Here is a 16,669-nt window from a genome sequence, read left to right as displayed (position 1 = left end):
CTCTCTCCCTTCTAGCCTTCAAGACATAGACATGTAAAAGAAAAAAAGTCACAGACATGACTTGACTGCTTCTAGGTCTAAAGCAGGGTTTTTAACCTAAGGGCTGTGAACTTAAAAACAAAAATCTGATAACTATATTTTAATGTAATTAGTTTCCTTTGTGATCCTATGTATTTCATTTTAGGCATTTAAAATCATTCAGAAAAGGGGTCCACAGGCTTCCTGGAACTACTAAAGGGATTCATGACACAAATCAGGTTAAGGACCCCTCATTTAAAGAGTGACTGAGCATTTCTCTGGAAGTTCTAGTTTTCCTCTGTCCCTCCTTACCTTTCCTTACCCTTTCTTTACCCTATTAGCATCATTCATATGCTGTTCTGTTATCCAGGGCAGCAAGAACTGGGTTTGAGAAGCTAAGGAGCAGAAGGTGTGGAGAGAGACAGAGCAGCCGTATTGTCATGTGGGAATTTTTGAGGTGCCAGAGAAATTAATTTCAGCCCTCATCCCTGAAGATGGCAGTGAGCGGCATCAGCCTAGAGACATATCCTATTCAGAACTGAGGAGGCTATTTTCAATTTTCATTCTTCTGTGTATTGCTAGAGCCAGTTCTTCCAGCCTGTTCTAATTTGGGTGCTCAATTGTGTGATCAGGGAGTACATGTCATATAAATATCTGATTCATCTTGGTGATGAACAAACAAGAAGGGGTGCCTCAGTCCCTTACATAGGATTAACCTTGCTCCTGCAGGTAGCTAGACCTTGCAGTGCATCTGAGAATTGGGGTTTCCCCTGTATATCTTGAGGCCCTGTTGTAAGAAGTTATAAGGTCATAAAATGTTAGAAGAGATTTTAGAAACCGTCTTGTCTCGTTCTTAATCTTTTTTATTTCATGGGCCCCTTTGGCAGTCTGGCAAAGCCCATAGACCTCATCTCAGAATTTTTTTTGTTGTTGAATTGTTTTGCTAGTGTCCGACTCTCCGTGACCCCGTTTGGGGTTTTCTTGGCAAAGATACTAGAGCGGTTTACCATTTCCTTCTCCAGCTCATTTGACGGATGAGGAAACTGAGGCAAACAGGGTTAAGTGACTTGCCCAGGGTCAAACAGCTAGTAAGTATCCAAGGCCAGATTTGAATTCAGGTCCTCCTGACTCTAGGTCCCGCACTCTAACCACTGTGCCACTTGTGTTTTAAATAATGGAAGAGGGTGGAGGTTAGTGAAAATAAAGATGTCATTTTCCTATCTAAGTTAATAGACCTGAAATCTATCCATGGACCACTCCTCAATGAACCCTAGTTTAAGAACCCCTTTCCTAGTCCAATCCCCTCACTTTACAGTGAAGCCCATATCAGTCAAGTGTTTCACCCAATGTCACAGAGGAGGCATGTGTCAAAGCCAAGATTCAAACCCAGGTCTTCTGACCCAAATGTAGCACGTTCCTTCCACTTTCTGTTTCTTTGTTTTGTTGCCAAGGCCAGAGTTAGGGTACCTATTCTCAGCTGCTTCAGTAGATTCCGGAGTATAAGATATATTTACTCTCTGCTAGCATTTTATACAGAATAGAGATAATTCCACTTAATTCAGCCTGCCTTTATTAAATGCCTACTGTATGCAAGGCAATGTACTAGATACTAGGGAATACAGACAAATCAAACAGTTCCTGCTCTCGAAGAGTTTACATTTTATTGGGGCATGTATGTATACATAAAAAATTAAATTAAAAAGATATACAAAGTGAACTGGGAATCATCTCTGGGGAGAGTTCCTGGGCAACTGAGGAGGAATCAGGAAAGACTTAATGTAGGAGGCAGACCCTGAGATGAGCTTTGAAGGAAGCTAGGGATTCCATGAGTTGAAAGTGAGCAGGGAGTACATTCCCAGCATGAGGGACAGCCTGTGCACCTAGCTGACATTCTCCTTAATTTCCTTCTCCTTGAAAGGTGCTGTTTTTTCTGCTTCGGTATAGGAGTGTAGAGTGTGGAGTCAGATTCCCTCCCCACTAAGTTAGAATGAAAGTAGATGTTTAACGAGATGCAGCCCTCAGCCTTTTATTCCTGTTCTGCTCAGAAACTGGGGATATAAGATTCCAGCTTTAGAATTATCAATGGAAAGCATACAGGCAGGCGGATAAACCAGTTTTGGCCTAGGTGCTTTTCTCTTACCGCCCACAGGGCCTCTTATTCCCACCAGAGGTCAGAGCCTCAGGTTGTTTTTTTTTTTTTTCAAACCTTTTGCACAATGCAGAGTGGGTAGATTTTCCCACTTCTTCAGCATTTATGAATGTGTGTATGTGTTTTAGGGTGGGGTGTCCTGTTCCCAGAAGCACAGGCTTGCTGCATGTGTTTGAAATACACACAAAAATCCAACAACAGCACATTAGAGATATGGAATCCAAAAGAAACCACTCTGCTCTTTCCCCTAGCTGTGTGTGTGTGTGTGTGTGTGTGTGTGTGTGTGCGTGTGTGTGTATGCTTTTGGGTACCCTCTTGCACAGGAAATGAGTCACTCTCATGTGCAAGCGGTTGGAATTGGAGAGCAGGCGGCCCAAGGGTTAAGGAAGCTAACAATAAGGTGGTGGGGGTGGGGGGAGTGGTTGCGGAGAGAGGGATTGGAATAGGGGATCAAGCAGATAATGTGAGAACCTTCTTAATCACCTACACAGAAAGAGATGTTGGAATGCTTGGGATGGATATTTAATCTGATTTCCAAAGCTCAACCTTATTCCACTCGGCCTGAGGGATCCAGTGTATTAAAAGGAAGGGAAGTCAGTTTCCTCTAACATGGAACTGATTCCAGCCCTGGTGCATTTAAAGTGTCATATTGTGGGTGTGAAAAGATCCAACTTCCGAGGGCGAAGGGGGGTGCTATTAGGGGTCATATATGTACACAGCTAGGACTTTTCTCCCCTGCCACCCTCCCCACAACATCAGGAAAAGTTTCTTTGGCTCCATATCTCCCCATGTGAGATACACACCTTACGCATGTGTATCCCTCCCCCCTCCACCTCCAACACACACACACACACAACCCAAATGGGAGCCTTTTGAGAGCACCTAGGTTTGGCAGGAAATGGAGCTCTGGGAAACTTTCAGGCTCCACCTTTGGCACAGAAGCATGTTTTTGTTAAGCAGCAGCAGCATTTTATATTCTGAAGAGCAAATTTTGCCCAAATGTGGGGAGATGGAGAAGCTCAGCCCAGTGGGGGCTTCTCGAGGCAGAAGAGGTAGCAAACAGCATAATGTGTGGAAAGTGTTTTATAGACATTGACTTGCTATGTAAATGTCATTGTTATTATGCTAGAGAAATAGTTATATAGAGAATAGAAGGATTTGCCTTGGATTTTAAAAGATCTGGAGTTGAGTCCTGCTTCTGATAACATGCTAACTCTGACAATGTGCAAGCCATTTAACCTTTCCCTACCCCAGGTTCTAGGACAATAATTTACAGATGAATTACTGATCTGTACCTGTGGATGGATTTCTAGTTTCTGTGGGGAAGCTGTAGTTTCCAACATTGATACCTTGAGTTTATATGATGCTTTAAGACTTACAAAGTCCTTTACATATATTCTAACATTTGTTTATTGTTACATAGAATGTTGTCACATTTACTTGTGTTATAACATGCATCACAACATGCTTTGAGTAGGTTTTGTTATTCCCCTTTTACAGATGAAGAAATTAAAAGGTTAACTGAGTTATCCAAGGCCACAGGGCTAGTATCTGGGGTGGTATTCAGTCAGTAAACACTTAATAAGCACCTGCTGTAAAGAACCAAAGTAATCTAGTGTTTGATCCAAAGATTTAAGCATTTGGAGCAAAACTCACCATTTGACAATTTTGCTGGGAATGGAAAGCAGTTTTGCAGAAACTAGGCATAGACCAACATTTCACTCTGTATACCAAAATAAAATCAAATGGGTAAAATGATTTAGACACAAAGGGTGATATCACAAATAAATTAGGGGAGCGTGGAAGAATTTATCTGTCAGATTTATGGATAAGGGAAGAGTTTATGATCAAACAAAAGATAGAGGATCATGGGGAGTAAAATAGCTAATTTTGATTATATGAAGTAAAAAAAAAATGGTTTTACATAGACAAAACCAATGCAGCAAAAATTAGAAGGAAAGCAGGAAACTGGGGGGTTTATAATAAGTTTCTCTGATAAAGGCCTCATTTCTCAAATGTATAGGGAACTGAACCAAATTTACAAAAATAAGAATCATTCCCTAATTGACAAATAGTCAAAGAACATGAATAGGCAGTTTCTTGAAGAAGAAATCAAAGAGATCAATGGTCACATAAAAAAAAAAGCTCTAAATCACTCTTTTTTTTTTACATGAAAACTTTTTTACTATGACAAAGACATCATACAATTTTTATGATCTTGGTCTTTCCTTCTTGCCTTTGTACAAGGCCAGAAGAGAAACATTTGCAACTTTTACAACCTTGAATTGGACTCCAGGAATATCACCAACAGCATGACCTTTTCGACCAAATCCAGCAACCAAAACTTCATCATTTTCCTCAATAAAGTTCAAGCAGCCATCACTGGGAACAAAGACCGTGATTTTTTTGCCGTTCTTAATCAGCTGGACTCTCACACACTTCCTGATGGCAGAATTGGGCTACTTGGCTTCCACACCAACTTTTTCTAAGACAATCCCTTTGGCATGAGATGCTCCTCCAAATGGGTTGGCCTTCAAGGCAGTGCCCAAATGAGCTTTCTTGTATTGTTTGTCATGCCACTTTTGGTCTCTCCTGTGGCTTCGGAGTTTTCGAGCAGTACGAAGACCATGGCACTTACCCATGCTGCCGCCGTCCTGGCCGAGAGAAAAGAGATAAAGTCTAAATCACTCTTGATTAGAGAAATGCAAATGAAAACAATTCTGAAGTATCAGTTCACAATTGTGATGAATAAAAAGCCTGAGAAACAGAGTTTCTGGGTAATTACTAATCATTCAATTAATTAAATTAGCTAATAATAAATTCATGGTCAATGGTTTCTCTTATAATCAAAGACAAAACCATGGAGATCACTGAATACTTCAATACCTTTGGAAAAGGGGGTGCCCTTGAGAGGTGAGAATCAACTTTGATTGGTGAACAGTAAATGAGGAGATAAACTTTCAGATGAGGAAGCCTTCAGCTCCTCCTGCTGAGAATATGGCTTGATCATGAGACTCAGCCACCTCCAGCAATCTGGACAAAGGAAAACCCAGACCATTCTGTTTGACTTTCTCCTTCATGAGCTAGGTTACCCTAAACTCCAGCAGAGGGGTACAAGGACATGGGCTTAGTGCTTTGGGGCTGGAATTCACCTAGATTAGATTTGGTTTACATTCTGAACAAAAATAAGGTCTTGTAGTTGGGTGAAGTCCTGCCCCAGATTGAGGAGCATGTTCCAGGAGGATTTTTGGCAATGTCATCTCTCAGGAATGTCCTTCAGAGACTAACTGGCCTACAGGGCTGGTCTCTGAATGAGGAAATTTTAAAAAGCCTTAATCCTAATTTAATAGTTGGTTATTAGTATAATAGAAAATAATTTTCTCTCACACCTATCAGATTTGGTAACATAACAGGAAAGAAAAATGATAAATGTTGAAGGGGATGTGGAAAAATGGGTATATTAATGCATTGTTGGTAGAGTTGTGAACTGGTCCAACCATTATGGAGAACAATCTAGAACTATACTCAAAGGGTTACAAAACTTTGCATACCCTTTTACCCAGCAATATCACCACTAGCTCTGTATCCCAAAGAGATCAAAGACCTCTATGTACAAAAATATTTATGGCAGCTCTTTTTTGTAGTGGCGAAGAATTAGAAATTGAAGGGATGCCCATCAGGTGGGGAATTATTGAACAAGTTGTGGTATTTGATTATAATGGAATACTTCTGTGCTGTAAGGAATGATGAGCAGGATGGCTTCAGAAAAACATGGGAAGACTTATATGAACTGATGCAAAGTGAAGTGAGCAGAACCAGCAGAACATTATACACAGGAGCAGTAATATTGTAATGATGATCAACAGTGAGAGACTTAGCTACTCTGACCAAGACAGTGAAACAAGACAATTCCAAAGGGTTTGCGATGAAAAATGCTCTCTGCCTCAAGAGAGAGAGAACTGATGAACACTTAGTGCAGATTGAAGCATACTTTTTTCACTTTATTTTTCTTGTAACATTGCTAATATGGAAATATGTTTTGCATGACTTCACATGTATAATTGATGTCATATTGTATGCTTTTTCAATTGATCAATTGTTTGGGGAAGGGATGGAAGGGAGAAAATTTGGAACTCAAAATTTAAAAAAAGAATGTTAAAAATTAAAAAAAAATTAAAAAGCACTTATGAGGTGCCAGGTACTGTACTAAGTTCTGGGGGAAAAAAAAGAGGCAAAAGATAGTCCCTGCCCTCAAGGATGTTACAATCTAATGAAAGAGACAATACAAATAAATATATACAAAGCAAGCTATATACAAGATAAATAGGAAATAATTAACAAAGGGAAAGCATTAGAATTAAGAGGGGTTGGAACACTTCTTGTTGGGACTTAGTTGGGACTTAAAGGAAGCCAGGAACAGCCTGAGAAAGTGTCTGGAACTGAGAGATGGAGTGTCTTATTCGTAGAACGACTGAGGCCAGTGTTACTGCATCAAAGAGATTATTGTCGGGAGTAAGTTTTAAGTAGAAAGGTAGGAGCGGGTTAGGTTATGAATAACTTTGAACGCCAAACAAAGGATTTTGTATTTGATCCTGGAGGCAAATGGGAGCCATTAGTTTACTGAGTGGGAGTAAGGTGACCTGATAGGACTTGTGCTTTAGGAAAATCACTTTGGTAGCTGAATGAAAGATGGATTGGAGTAGAGAGAGATTTGAGGCAGGCAGACCTACCAGCAGGTTATTGCAATGTCCAGGCATGAGGTGATGAGGGCATGCACTAGAGTGATGGTAGTGTCAGAGGAGAAAAGGGGTATATTTGAAAGGTGTGAACAAGGTGAAATAGGTCAAAGACAACAGAGAAGGTTAGTGGGGAAAGCTGCAAGAGTGGAAGGAGTTCGTGGTTCAGCCACCACCCCGGGGGCAGTGGAGGTGGGGCAGCTACAGAACTAGAGCTGCAGTTGCTTCCAGGCCCCAGGCCCACCTGGTGGGAGGAATTAAGTGGAGGATCAGAGCAGGAGTGAAGAGCCTGCTGAAGGTCTAAGTCCAGTCCAGGTTGGGGGTTCTTGGGGAAGGAGCAGTGCTGGTATGGCAGAGCTGCTGCATCCCCCCCAAGCTTGGAACATAGTTCTCTTAACTCTACAAGCAGTCATACCCCGCTGAAAAACTCAAGGGTCAAGTTAGTTGGTTGGGAATATGGCCAGGCAGTGAAAATGCACCCAGATTCAGTCTCAGACTTTGGAATCTTTCTTTGGTGACAAAGAAGACCAAAACATACAGCCAGAAGAAGTCAACAAAGTCAAAGAGCCTACAACAAAAGCCTCCAAGAAAAACATGAACTGGTCTCAGGCCATGGAAGAGCTCAAAAAAGGATTTGGAAAAGCAAGTTAGAGAAGTAGAGGAAAAATTGGGAAGAGAAATGAGAAGGATTCGAGAAAACCATGAAAAACACGTCAATGACTTGCTAAAGGAGACCCACAAAAATACTGAAAAATATACTGAAGGAAACAACACCTTAAAAACTAGAGTAACTCAAATGGCAAAAGAGCTCCAAAAAGCCAATGAGGAGAAGAATGCCTTGAAAGGTAGCATTAGCCAAATGGAAAAGGAGGTCCAAAAGACCACTGAAGAAAATACTACCTTAAAAATTAGATTGAAGCAAGTGGAAGCTAGTGACTTTATGAGAAATCAAGATATTATAAAACAGAACCAAAGGAATGAAAAAATGGAAGACAATGTGAAATATCTCATTGGAAAAACCACTGACCTGGAAAATAGATCCAGGAGAGATAATTTAAAAATTATTGGACTACCTGAAAGCCATGATCAAAAAAAGAACCTAGATATCATCTTTCAAGAAATTATCAAGGAGAACTGCCCTGATATTCTAGAGCCAGAAGGTAAAATAGAAATTGAAAGAATCCACAGATCACCTCCTCAAATAGATCCCAAAAAGAAATCTCCTAAGAATATTGTCGCCAAATTCCAGAGCTCCCAGATTAAGGAGAAAATACTGCAAGCAGCCAGAGAGAAACAATTTGAGTATTGTGGAAACACAATCAGAATAATCCAAGATCTAGCAGCTTCTACATTAAGAGATCGAAGGGCTTGGAATACGATATTCCGGAGGTCAAAGGAGCTAGGATTAAAACCAAGAATCACCTACCCAGCAAAACTGAGTATCATGCTCCAAGGCAAAATATGGATTTTCAATAAAATAGAGGACTTTCAAGCTTTCTCAGTGAAAAGACTAGAGCTGAATAGAAAATTTGACTTTCAAACACAAGAATCAAGAGAAGCATGAAAAGGTAATCAAGGTAATCAAGAAAAAGAACAAGAAAAAGAAATTGCAAGGGACTTACTAAAGTTGAACTGTTTTGTTTATATTCCTGCATGGAAAGATTCATGATTCATGAGACATCAGTATTAAGGTACCTGAAGGGAATATGCATATATATATATATGTATATGCATATATGTTTATATATATGCATATACATATATATGTTTATGTATATATATGCATATGTGAGTGTGTATGTATGTATATATGTATGTGTATACATATACATATATATATATATATATATATATATATATATATATATATATATATATACAGAGAGAGAGAGAGAGCGGGCACAGGGTGAGTTGAAGATGAAGGGAAGATATCTAAAAGAAATAAAATCAAATTAAGGGATGAGAGAGGAATATATTGAGAGAGGGAGATAGGGAGAGATAGAATGGGGTAAATTATCTCGCATAAAAGTGGCAAGCAAAAGCATTTCTGTAGGAAGAGAAGAGAAGGCAGGTGAGGGGGAATGAGTGAATCTTGCTCTCATCAGATTTGACCTGAGGAGGGAATACCATACGTACTCAATTGGGTATCTTACCCCACAGGAAAAAAGGAAGAAGAAATAAAAAAAGGGGGGATGATAGAAGTGAGGGTAGATGGGGGTGGAGGTAATCAAAAATAAACACCTTGAAAGGGGACAGGGTCAAGGGAGGAAATTCAATAAAGGGGGATAGGTTAGGAAGGAGCAAAATATAGTTAGTCTTTCACAACATGAGTATTGTGGAAGGGTTATACATAATGATATGCACGTGGCTTATGTTGAATTGCCTGACTTCTTAGGAAGGATGGGTGGAAAGGGAAGAGGGGAGAGAATTTGGAACTCAAAGTTTTAAAAACAGATGTTCAAAAACAAAAAAAAAAGTTTTTGCATGCAACTAGAAAATAAGATACACAGGCAATGGAGTGTAGAAATTTATCTTGCCCTACAAGAAAAGAAGGGAAAAGGGGATGGGAAGGGAGTGGGGTGACAGAAGGGAGGGCTGACTGAGGAACAGGGCAATCAGAATATACGCCGTCTTGGAGTGGGGGGGAGGGTAAAAATAGGGAGAAAATTTGTAATTCAAACTCTTGTGAAAATCAATGCTGAAAACTAAATAAATTTAAAAAATATGAAATGCCCAGATGACCAAGAATAGAGAATTTAAATAACTCAGTCTCAGAAAAAGAAATTGAATAAACCATACAGGAACTAACAACAGAAAAAGCCCCAAGTCCAGATGGAGATTAGAAAGGAATTTTATCAATGAACAGTTAACTCCAATATTACTGCTATCACCACCAACCACCACCACCACCACCACCACCACCACTACCGCTACCGCTACCGCTACCACTACTGCTACCACTACCACTACTACTGCTACTACTACATTATCATCATCATCATAATGATAGAATTTTATAATGCTTTAAAGTTTGCAAAGCAGTTCACAGACATCTCACTTTATTCTCATTACAGCTGTAGACTCTAGTAAACTATAGTATTCTCGTTTTTACAGATGAGGAAGCTAAAGCAGGCAGAAGCTAAGTGATCTGCCCAGGGTCACACAGTATAGCAAATGTCTGAGGCTGGATTTTTAAGTCAGATCTTTCTGACTCCAGATCCTGTGCTCTTTCCACTGCATGACCTAACTTCTTATATTACATAAATTGTTTACAAAAATGCTGCAAAGAGGCATCCTATCAAATCCTCTTATGAGAGAAATATGGTCCTGACCACTAACTCTGGAAGAAAGAAGAATACGTATAGCCCATTATGTCTAGTAAGTATCAGTGCAAAAATATCGAATAAAATATTAGTAAAGAGACTATAGCAATAAAGATTATATACTATGACCAAGTTTGACTTGTAAAATGAATGAAGGGAGGAAAACCATATACATAATAAGCCATATTAATGGCAAAATAATTTAAAATGATATTTATCAATAGTTGCAGAAAAAGTCTTGGCCACAATATAATACTCATTTTAAATTTTTTTAAAAACCATGAAAATGCATGGAAATAAATGGATTTTTCCTTAATTCTCTTTCTAAAACCAAGACCTAGAATTTTCTGTAATGGAGAAATGCTAGAGGACTTTCCAATGAAATTGGGTATCAAGGATGTATATTTTTTACCGCTGTTGTTTGATATAGTTATAAAATGCTATCTATACAGATGACAAGATAAACAAGGATCTGAGAGAATACACAGGTGAATAAGAATAAAATGTTTTGAGTTTCTTTTGTAGATGATGAGATGGCTTACTTAGAGACTCCAAGAGAATTAGTTTAATTAAAAACTTCAGGAAAGTAACAGGATGTAAATAAGCCCACAAAAATTTCCATGTATTACTAACAAATTCCAGCAAGAAGTACAAAATATGAAATTCCATTTCAAATAACAGAATTTATAAAATATTTAGAGTCCAGCTACCAAAACCCACATAAGAATTAAAAGAATAAAAGACTCTTAAAGAAATGAAGACAAATTGAGAGGATATTATTAATTGCTCATAGTTGGGCTGTATTACTTTAATAAAAAAGACAATACTACCTGAATTGACTAGTAGATTTAGTGACACATCATCAGTGGAGCTACCAAAAGAATTACTTTGAAGAACTAGACAAGATAATAAAATTTATCTGGAAGAACATAATGTAAAGAATCCCAAGGAAAATATTGAAAAAAAAATGAGAAGGAAAAGGGCCAAGTATTACAGATCTCAAACTACACTAGAAAGTAAATAGTAATCCTCATAACTATTTGGTGCTGGTTAAAAACCAGAAAAGTAGATGAGGAACATAGATGGTTACTTAGGACTCAGGTGCAGTCAAGCCTATATAGCGTAGTTAGTGTCTTATTAACCCAAGAATATCAGCTACTAGGATGAAGACTTCCTATTGGATAAAAACTATTAGGAAAACTGGAAAGTAATCTGGTAAAGTTAGATTTAAAGAACATCTCAGATTGAATGTTATAAGCTCCACATGGATATATGACAAATATGAAAGGTAATATAATATGCAAGTTAGAAGAGAACAGAAGGACATACCTTGTAAAATTATGGGCAAAGGGAAGAATTTTGCATTATAAGAAATAGTGAGTCAATCAGTAGACACTTTTTAAGCACCTACTATGTGCCAGGCACAGTACTAAGTGCTGGAGATACAAAAAGAGACAAAAGACAGCTGGCAATCTTCTGGAGGAGACAACAAGCAACTATTTACAAACAAGCTATATATGGGATAAATAGGAAATAATTAGGAGATAGACTCAGGGAAACCTGGGAAGACTTATTTGAAATGATACAGAGCTAAGTGAGCAGAACTGGGAAGATAATATAAAGGAAAACAACCTTAAAGACTTCACAACTCTGGTTAATGTAGTGATCAATCATGACTTAAGAAGAATGGTGATGAAGCATGTTTTTCATCTCTTGGCAGAGAGGTGATAGATGAGAAAAACAGAATGAGACATTTTCAGACAAGTCAATGTGTCATTTTGTTTTGCTTGACTACACTTATTTGATGTAAGAGAAGACGTTTATTTTGGGGGGGAGTTTTTTGAGAAGGAAGTTGGTAGGTAATAATAGTGATGGAAAAAAGAAAAAAAGTGTCAACAATACATTTTAAAAAACCAAAAAGACGGAGCAAAGATATGTTTGGAAGGGAATGCAGACAAGTAGGGTAGTTTTGATACTGTAATGGTAAATTTAGTATATACTTTAGAAAACTACAAATAACAAGTTTACAGTTTCATATATAATCCTCTTTTCTGTTCTCATTTGCATAGTTCAGGTTTGCTGATGCATGATGATTTTGTAGTAAAAAAGAAAATATTTAGTCTTTAAAAAAGTTTATCATGAAATCCATATGGTCAATACAGAATTGTGAGCTGGGTGACTGTGTAGGTAGGTAGATTTATAGACCAGTTGAGCAACCAGGCCCAAAGAGTATTGACTAATGGATTGATGTCCATTGAGTGGGAGCTCTCTCTCTCTCTCTCTCTCTCTCTCTCTCTCTCTCTCTCTCTCTCTCCATGTTGTTGGGTTTTCAACCTTGTCCTTTTCAATTTGTTTATCAATGCCTTGGATGATATACTTTTCAAATTTGAAGATGACTGTAAGCCAGGAAGGATAGCTAATATGATGGATGATTGAGTCAGCATCCAAAATAGTCTTGTTTGACTGGCCAAACTGAAAATTTATGATCCAATGGAGAATAGCCTAAAGGAGTTCATTTCTATAACTGGAGGTTATAAGATAACACTGGACAGACTTCGTGTTTAGTCTTTTCTGCTTCTTTTAGTCATTTGGCTGGTATCCCTGAGGCTCATGAGGAATGGCCAGAATTGTTTGTTGGCTTCAACACTCAGCAGCTTTCTGGGCTGAGGTAAAATGCTAATTGGGGCTTGCTTTGTCTACTCCCAGCAAAATATCTCTAGAAGTTGTTTTCTACTCCCTGCAAACACCTGCTCACATGGAATATAGATAAGTTATTCTATCAGCTACTTGTAAAGAGAAGTGGGGTAGAGGAACCATGTGATGCCAGCACAGAGCTGATTTTAATCTAGGCTTAAATACCAATGCCCAACATAGCAAATTGCACACAATTAGTGCTAGATAAGTGTTTAATGGTGATAATGATGATGAATCTGCTTTGTGAAAGGAGGCTAAGGTAAAATATTAAAGGATTTTATGTGTGGACTATCTCTGCTGACTTATGTTATGGGTTGTTTTGAAGTGCTTTGAAAATATTAAGTCTTGATAGAAGTGTGTATATACATGTGAAGGACCTATGATATCATGATAGACCCACACAGATAACTCTCAGTTTGGAAACTCTTTCCGCCAATTAACCAATCAACATCCACACAGATTGTGTTTATGCTATGCCTGGTTTTCTATTATTACTTAATAGATAAGTGAGTTGATTGGAACAGAAAGGCAACATGGTGTTGGATTTGGAATCAAAGGACCTGGCTTTAAATCCTAGGTTACTGGCTGTGTGACTTTGGGCAAAGCACTTAACCTCGCTGGGCCTCAGTTTCTTCATCTGTGAAAGGAAAAGTTTGGATTAGATGGCTCCTGTAGTCCCCACTAGCTTTAAATATACTTTAAATAATAAGCGTCAGAGATGAGATTTGAACCCAAGTCCTCCTAATTCCAAGCTTTACACTCTATCTACATGCTGCCTCTTGTGTAGAAATATGTTATTGTAGTTACTGTTTATGTTGTTGCTTTATTCCCTAGAAAAAGAGAGTCAATTGCATTCACTGATCTCATTTGCAGAGTTCAAACCTATGCCTCTGAGTGTCCAGGAACAAAAGCCTTTATTTTAATGATATCGTATGATATAATATAACACAACACAATACAACACAATAACATGACATAATAGGGATAGTAGATAGAGTGCCTGGAGTCATGAAGACTCATCTTCCCAAGTTCAAATCTAGCCTCACATATTTACTTGCTTTGTGGCCCTGGGTAAGTCACTTAACCCTGTTTTCCTCAGTTTCCACATCTGTAAAATGAGCTGGAGTAGGAAATGCTGAACCACTCCAGTATCTTTGCCAAGAAAACCCCAAACAAAAAATAATGAAAATAACGATTGCATCCATATGTATTTTGGAGACAATTTCTACATCTGGGGATTGCTAGCATCCCTTGTTGCTGTCAAATTGTATGTTAAATTCCTGGGGAATGATACATTTGATGATTGTCAGCAATATTGTTAAGAACAATAGCTGAATTTGCACAAATGTGAACCTTCCTCCCTCCTGCCTATCCAGGGCCTTTCTATGGCCCAGGGCTCTTTCTGGGCCCAGATATTGACTGCCAAATTTCTGCTTGGGGAGCACTGGAGACATAATATGCTATGCCTTGCACGTAACACACAGTTAATAAATGCTTATGAAATTGAGTTGAATCAAAGACCCTTCCTTCCATTTTCCCCAAACCTCAAAGCAGATGCTGATTTGCCACACTCGGTTGTCTAATGCCATGTGGTGGGCTGAACTTCCATGAGTCAGACTTGTATTGTGTTCTTCCTCTGTAGGTAGTAGAGCCAGCTCTGTGGTAGTGAGTTTCATTAGAAAGGGCTTCCTACTCTCAGTGGATGGTTGTATTTTGTTTTTCTACCCAGAAAAATCCAGGCGATATTTTTCTAGAAGGGAAGAAAATAAGATGGGAACCAAGTTACAAATAGGTATGTGACCTTGGGCAATTCATGTCCCTTCTCTGGGGCTAAGTTTCTTTCCTGCTTTAAAATGGGGGATTTGGATTAGACAATTTTCAAGACCCCTTCCTGTTCTAAACCATCTTGGTAGATGGGCTAAACCCGATTGAGGGTAACCAACAGGCCTCAAACCCATCGGTGAGTTGGGCGGGGTATCTACCCCAAGCGTGTCAAGATGTCCCCCAGTGGAATATGCAGATGAGAACAATTTGTTCCAACTGCTATGAAGGCAGCTGAAGCAGGCCTTGTGGAGTGCTTAGAGCTTGGCCAGACATTGAAGAAGTGTAGGTCATCCAGTGCATCCTGGGCCATCGTCAGTTGTTTTGACTTTTGTCCTGCCACTGGACTTCAATGACTTTGGAATTGGGAGTGAGGCTGATGACTTGTGCAACTCTGCCTCACTTAAATCCAATTCGTGAGCAAGTGAAGACATCACCCCGTGATGTTACTGTTCCTCTTTGAAAATGAAGGACAAGTGATGACAACAACAACCTCACCATACTTATTGTTCATTATCCCTTTCATATAATCTGTGGTCCAGCCACAATGTCTCATTTGTTCTTCTGCTAACTCGTGACTCCATTTCCCTTCTCCTTCCCTTTGCATACACTGTCCTCCTTGCTTGGAAGGCACTTGCTCCTTACCTAACCTCAGAATCCTTAGTTTCTTAGAATCCCTAAACCTTCAAGGCTCAGGATCATGTGCCATCTCTTACAGGAAGCCTTTTCTGATCCCCTTAGTTGTAGTTCTGGTCCCAACTTCTCTTTTTTTATACTGGAAAACTTTTTATTGTAGGTGGAGTGGGATAGCTGGACACAGTTTAGATGATTCCAATTTTGTTGGCAACGTCTAAAGCTTCATAGTCTAGAGCAAGTTGGACATAGCCTTTCTTCTTTCCGTCATGTCCATCTTCTCTCCATGTGTTGACCTTGGCCATGTCGATGTCATACAGCCTCTTTACAGCCTGCTTGGTCAGATGCTTGTTGGCCTTGACATCCACAATGATGACTAGGGTGTTGTTGTCCTCAATCTTCTTCATAGCAGACTCAGTGGTCAAGGGGAACTTAATGATGGCATAGTGATCAAGGCTGTTTCTTCGAGGGGCACTTTTCTGAGAGTACTTGGGCTGCCTTTGAAGTCTTAGTGTCTTGAGTCAGCAAAGGTGGGATGTTCAGATCTTCTTTTTGTGGCTACGGACACCCTTCAACACTGTCTTCTTGGCCCTCAAGGCCTCAGATTTGGCTTCTGTCTTGGGGGGGGTGAGGACAACGGCTTCTTCTTTGCCTTTGGCCCCCTCTTGGGGGAAAGGCCTGGTCCCAACTTCTGCAAGTTATCATGTCTATACTTGTCTGTTTCTCCTTAGATAGAAAGAGGGCAGAAAGGACCAAGTTCCTCATCTATAAAATGAGAGGGTTGGACTTTTTGACCCCTGAGGTGCCTTCTGGCTCTATTTATGATCCTTTGATCTCTTTTGTTTCATATGTTTGTACCTCCAGCACCTAGCATAGTGCCTTTGCATATAGTAGATACTTAATAAATGCTTCTTGTATGTATTGGATCTAGTCAGATCTCTTATAGAAGAATTGAGGGTGCAGAAAAAGGAGCAACTCATTGGTAGAGCCTGGATTAGACCTTGAGTCTTCCTACTCACTGGCTATTGCTTTTTTCATTGCACTATCTTGTCTTTTTCTGGAAACTGGTCTAATTAAACCCACTCCAACCAAGTCATAACTTTGTATTAATTCATTATTTAGTTACAGAGTTTGTCCTATATTATCATTTTTCTAATTTTCTTTTCATTTTCATTTTCTAATTACATGCACAGAAAAACTTTGTTTGGAAAATGGGATGTCTTGATTAATGGGATTTTCTATTTAACTGAAACTCTCAAACTTGCCTCTTTTCTGTCTCTGATTTTTTTTTTTAC

At 39.1% G+C, this 16,669-nt stretch overlaps 1 protein-coding gene and 1 pseudogene across 2 annotated transcripts in view; one reads left to right on the top strand and one right to left on the bottom strand.

The window, feature by feature from the left end:
* The window catches only part of SEPTIN9 (septin 9), a 344,886-nt gene that overhangs the window by 89,042 nt on the left and 239,175 nt on the right, over positions 1-16,669 (top strand). The gene's annotated exons all lie outside the window — the stretch shown is intronic.
* Positions 4,326-4,809, bottom strand: LOC118845334 (annotated as a pseudogene).

This window comes from Trichosurus vulpecula, chromosome 4 (genome assembly GCF_011100635.1).
Source record: "Trichosurus vulpecula isolate mTriVul1 chromosome 4, mTriVul1.pri, whole genome shotgun sequence".
NCBI lineage: Eukaryota > Metazoa > Chordata > Mammalia > Diprotodontia > Phalangeridae > Trichosurus > Trichosurus vulpecula.
The sequence above is the reverse complement of the archived record's forward strand: the minus strand, read 5'-3'. Positions and strand labels throughout refer to the sequence as shown.